The sequence below is a fragment of the Corapipo altera genome, unplaced genomic scaffold (genome assembly GCF_003945725.1).
Source record: "Corapipo altera isolate COAL_440 unplaced genomic scaffold, ASM394572v1 146, whole genome shotgun sequence".
NCBI lineage: Eukaryota > Metazoa > Chordata > Aves > Passeriformes > Pipridae > Corapipo > Corapipo altera.
In genome coordinates this window covers 870,727-876,593 of record NW_020884981.1, presented here as the reverse complement: position 1 = coordinate 876,593, position 5,867 = coordinate 870,727, and positions in this window count along the sequence as shown.

The window sequence follows — 5,867 nt, the reverse complement described above, 5'->3', positions numbered from 1 at the left end:
TGGCGAGCGGCGGGGGCGGCCCGCGGGCCCCCGGGGCATCCTCGGCGTGGCGGGGCGGGGGGGGCGGAGGGTGTCCCCGGCACCGGCGCGGCGGCGCGTCCCGACTCCCGGCGCGGTTCCCTGGCGGCTCCTCGGTGGGGGCGGGCAGGGGCGGGCACGGCCGCCGCTCAGCAGCCCCGGAGACCCATTGCTGCTGCCGCCGCTGCTGCCGCTGCTGCTGCCGGTGCTCCGGGGGCCCGCTCGTCCCCACCGCTCTCAGAGCATCCAGCCGCGGCTCCGCTCCGTGCCCTGCGCTGCCCGCTCGGCTCGGCTCGGCTCGGCGCGGTGAAGGCCGGCCCGGCGGGGCTCGGCTGGGCTCGGTGCCGCTCGGTTGGGCTCGGTGTCGCGATCCCCCTGCCGCCGCTGCCGCCCGCCCGCCGCGTTCTGCCGCGCCGCCGCTGTCGCCCAAGTTAAATACGCGCCCGGCGCGGCCGCCCCGCCCCCGCTGTCACTTTCGCCGCACGCTGAGTGACAGCCGGGTCCTGCCACCACCCCCTCGACGCTGCCCACCCCCATCCCCGGAGCGGCGTCCCACCTGCGGCCCCGGCCCTGGGCTCACCGGGCGCCGTCACCCCGGCAGCGGGCAGGGCCCGGGGCAGTGACCCCGGAACAACGGGGCACTGCGGGTCCTCGGCGTCTCCTGCCTGCACCAGCCCGGGGCCTGGGCACCGCACAGAGTAGCCGAACCCCTCTCTCTGCTTCTGCCTCTGCCTTCCACAGCTGCCCCACCACGTCTGCTTCTCCAGAGGAGCCCTCCCGTGGTCAAACCCCCTTCCAGCTTTAAACAGAGCTTTAGTTGAGTAGGGTACCATGTCTTTAGAGCCCCTGGGGCAGGACCCCTGGGGCAGGACCCCCAGGGCAGCACACCAGAGTGCGACACTCCAGCGTCAACATCTTGGCACTCTCTGCAAGGGCATCTGCAGCCTTCCAGGAGCATCACTCTCCCTGGAGAGGAAGTGTCCCTGCATCCCTCAGTGCAGGGTGTAATAACCACCCATGTTAAACCAGTGGCTTTTCCTTCACCTCTTTCTTAGCCGTGTGGGGCTACATCTTTTGGAGGAGAGCTGGACTCACAACTTTTGAGGCACAGAGACTGGCAGTCTGGTGTGTGTCAACACAGTGAAACCCCAAACCCTCCTCACCTCCTTTACCTCCACATTGCTCAGCACTGAGCTCACACTTGAACCATGTCCAGAAATTGGACACACAGCTGGTTCCTCCAGACTGACAGTGTGTAAGAACATTCCTGCCCATGCCAGTCACTCCCTCCCAAAACCATGAGATAACCAGTTACCCACTGGGGCCAAGGCAGGGACCGAGGTGGATCACAGGACCAGTTTCTCACTGTGATGTGCTTCTTACCCACCAAGCAAAGCGAGGGGCTACAGTTACAGGCCAACCCAGAGTGTCCTGCTGGCACATGCTGGGATGTGCAGAACTGGCTTCACTCATCAGACTAATGAACAGAGCATCTCCCCCAGGTTTTTGTCTCTTCATCACCTCAGAAATGCCAAATGTTGCATTCAGACAGGAAAAGAAAACAAAACTCTCCAAAATGGAGAGGCTGGACCTCCAGCCCTGAGTCTGCATAGAGTCAGAGCATCCCCTGGACTTTGGGTAGACAAAATTATGTGTGGCTCAGGAGCCAATCCCAGTGCATCCAGGTAATTTACACTGTGCAGGGGTTTAAGTGTATCCAGCCTTTCTTCTGTTGCTGTATATTTCTGCTATTGTGATCCCAGCTTGGTTTACTGAACTTGGAGCTTTTCTTCACTCATTTGGCTCACACACATTGTGCAATAAGAGCCATGAAACTACCGTTTCCCAGCTCTTCCAGCATTAGCTCTCAACAATTTGCAGTAGAGGTGGGTATTGTTACCCCCCGAGGCTGAATTTTACCAGTGAGAATTTCTCATTATCTGTTTTCTGACCCCAAAGCACATACGACATGTGCCTTGAAGCAAAGGCAATCTGGATGTGCAGGATGTGCTCTGCCTTTGCTCGCTGCTGGGTGGGAAAACTCAGTGCTCTCAGAAGTGTCAGAATTAAAGCAAACACAGAAACAAGAAGCAGCTCAGGGCAGAGACACCCAACAGTCAGGAAGGGGGCAATTACTCAGCAAGATGTACTGCTGTTGGCGCTGCTGCCTGAGTAAATCCCGGTGAGGGGATTAACATCTGACTGTAATTGTAATAATAAAATCCGACATGTATACAGCATTTTTCATCCTGAAGGATCCCAAAGCACTCAAGTAACTTAACTCCTTCAGCTGTCGCCTGGACTTTATAAACATGCTTCTTAATCATCCCGTGCCAGATGAAGATGCCTTTGCTCTGGGCACGCTCACCTCGCTTCGACAGGTCCCCCGTGGGAGAGGAGAGGAGGAGAGGCTCTCTAGGATGGGCTGGAGAAGATTTCCCCTTCTGGAGGCAAGATTCCTGTAAAATGGTGTTTGGCACATCCCAGAGGCAGCGAGGGGGAAGGCACCAAGGTCTACAGGGGGCTTGGAAGACCGCAGTGGGCTAACTGTGCCAGCCAGTGGGAAGCATTTCACTTGGTCTCCTTTTGAACTTTCCAAGGGGGAAAAGGGGAATGAAGACAAGCCCGTAGGCAGGAAATTAAGGGTAAGTTCTGTCTGCAGAGTTCACCGTGAGAACCAAAGGCTCCTTCTCCATCCCCATTCCAATCCCCATCCCCATCCCAATCCCCATCCCCATCTCCTCTTCTCTCATCCCCATCCCCTCCTCTCCCATCCCCATCATCTCCCATCTCCATCCTCTCCCATTCCCATCCCCATCCCCATCCCCATCCCCATCCCCATCCCTATCCCCATCCCCATCCCCATCCCCATCCCCATCCCCATCCCCATCCCCTCTCCTCCCCTCCTATTTATAGCCAGATATGGGGACCAGGAGGCTGAGCAGAACTATGAGTTCATATACCTTCCCTCTTACTGCTCCCTGTGGGCACACAGCACAGCACAGCTCCCAGTCTAGCCCTTAATTGAAGGATTTAAAGTTGGAAAGGGTACATAGCCCATATAGAAAAGCCTTATCAAAATAATTCCACGTAAGAAGAAAGATGTGATGTTAAAGGCACTTTCTGAAGGCTAAAATGGTTGCAAGCTGCTTATTTTTGCTTCTTTCCCTTATCTGGCATCCTTTTGCCAGCTAAAGAAGACCTGGAAAATTTTGTGACAAAAGTAAAAGGGCATTTCTATTTCACATTTGAAACTCTGTTTTCACTGGAAGGCTCCATAAGCAAGTAAACTCTGGGTAGCAGCAAAGCATATACTCTCTTAGCGACACCATTTGTAAGTTGACAGATTTTTATCTTTTAGCTTGTGTCAGGCAGCATTAAGTCAAAAACAGGGGTAAAGATACAGAGCAGAACTGTCTGTGTCACAAAGTCATTTCTATTCCTCCAGCTGTAGGCACAGGAGTTTCATATTCACACCTTAAACCATGGAAAAGTCTCTTGCCCAATCCAGGAGTGCAGGAAGCCCGCACTTGGGAACACGAAACTGAGAGAACTGAAAAGAAATTAAGAGAAAGGAGAGGAGAGGGTCGGGGAGGGTCGGGTGGAGGGGAGGGGAGGAGAGGGGAGGGGAGAGGAGGGGAGAGGAGGGGAGAGGAGGGGAGAGGAGGGTCGGGTCGGCGAGGCGAGGCGAGGCGAGGAGAGGAACTCTCAGGCAAATGTCCTTTGCCTCTTTGGGTGTTTTTTTTTTTTTCCTATGTTGCTTTCTGTGTGCTTGATTAAGTTTTCCAGGCTCACTTTATGCTTGAGGAATAATGCTGATGGGCTGGCATGGTGAATATGAGGAAAGGCTTAGGTCTGACAAGACAAAAGGCCTAATTTTCACTTAAAGAACCGAAAAAAACCCCGATGGTGCACCAGGTTTTCATTAGAGATATGTTTATTTTCCAGGAGAAATGCATTACCCTGCTCTCGTCAGTGTGTCCAGAGGAGCAGTTCCCAAAGTATGCCATGGCAAGTGGTTGGCAGAACTCCCACAGCAGCTCCCAGGCCAGCTCCTGCCATCTACTGTGAGCTGGGGATACTCAGAGGCTGAGAGTAGCTGGCTGGCCCCAAATCCTGGTGAAGGTGAGGGGACAGCAAAGGCCACATGGCTGCCAGTGCTGGCAGTGATGACATGGAGGTGCTGGAGTGTTTCCAAAGATGAGCAATGAAGCTCATGAAGGGTCTAGAGCAGGAGTCTTAGGAGGAGTGGCTGGAGGAGCTGGGGTTTTTTAGCCTGGAGAAAAGGAGGCTGAGAGAGACCTTATAGTTCCCCACACCTGCCTGAAGTGAAGTTGTGGTGAGGTGGGTGTTGATCTCTTTTTCCAAGTGACAAGTGATAGGGCAAGAGGAAATGGCTTCAAGTTACACCAGGGGAGGTTTAGATTGGATATTAGGAAAAAATTCTTTACAGAAAGGGTTGTCAAGCATTGGAACAGATTGCCTGGGGAAGTGATTGAGTCATCATCCCTGGAGATATTTAAAAGACATGTAGATGTGGTGCTCAGGGATGTGGTTTAGTGGTGGCCTTGGCACTGTTAGGTTAATGGTTGCACTCCATGGTCTTAGAGGTTTTTTCCAACCTAAATGATTGTGTGACACAGCACACACATCTCTGCAGTGTGTCTTCAGTTGGCCAAATTCTTCTGGGGCAAAAATGTCACTGTAAGGGTCAAATGAATGGGATGTGGACACACAGACACACACAGTGTCCCCCATTGTCATCATAGAGCTACTGAGGCTTAATTTCTGTGAGTAGTTCTATAGTCCCAGTATTAATGAAGTTACCAGCCCACATGTTTCTCTTCCCATCCCATCAGGATGGGATCAAGAGTGGGATGGGAAGAGACATGGGATGGCGAGAAAGGTGGCCCCAACCACCTCCTGTTAAAATCTGTGTAGGTCTTGTACCTGCCATGTTCAATCCCTTTTCCTCCTCCACAGCCTTGGGCCACCAGCCCCAACAAACCACCGTTGGCTGCCCGATGCTGCCTTTCCCCAGGTGGACCAGGAAGAAGCATCTGACAAAGGTCTCTTGTGAGAAGCTGAGCTAAGAGTGTCCCAGTAGAACCCCACTGGGAGATCAGCACCACTCCAGCACTTGCCCTGCACTGAGTTCAGATGTTCAAAAGAGCTGATGGGAAAAAAACTCCCAGCCCTGAAGCTCCAAGGAAGGGATTACTTGTGCCTCAGAAATATATTTTCTTTGTATCAAGTAGGGTGGTTTTGCTATTCTGAGCTTCCTGGCATCTTTTTTTTGTCCTTATCATGACAAATATCTCTATTTTTCAAGCTCCTTGTGACTTTCTCCCTCTTGTCACCACAGTGTTGTGTCCCATCCCTCGCTGCCTCACCCCTTTCCAGAGCAGTGCTGGAGGCACCATCCCTGGAAGAGTTCATAAAACATGTGGATTTAGCACTTGGGGACAAGGGTTAGTGGCAGCCTTGGCAGTGCTGGGTTAATGGTCAATGATCTTAGGGGGGGTTTCCAACCTAAAGGAATCTATCATTCTATGATTTGTGGCCCAAACTTATTTCCTGCCATGCACTAGGCCTGGTATCAACCTGTTTTCTGTACAGCTGTACCTTACATTTCCCTTCAACTGCCTTGAGTTGGTCCTTCAACATTTGCACATTGTTCTGTGCACTGCAGCACCTAGGTGTACTTTATGGAACTCACTCCAAACCCCCTCATTGTCCCTGAGAGCCCCAGAATTACTTTACCAGTTCCAGCTAACAGTCTGCCCAATTTCTGGCACATTTCCAGTAGTGCCAGATGTCCTCAATGCTTCCCAAAAACCTACCCTATC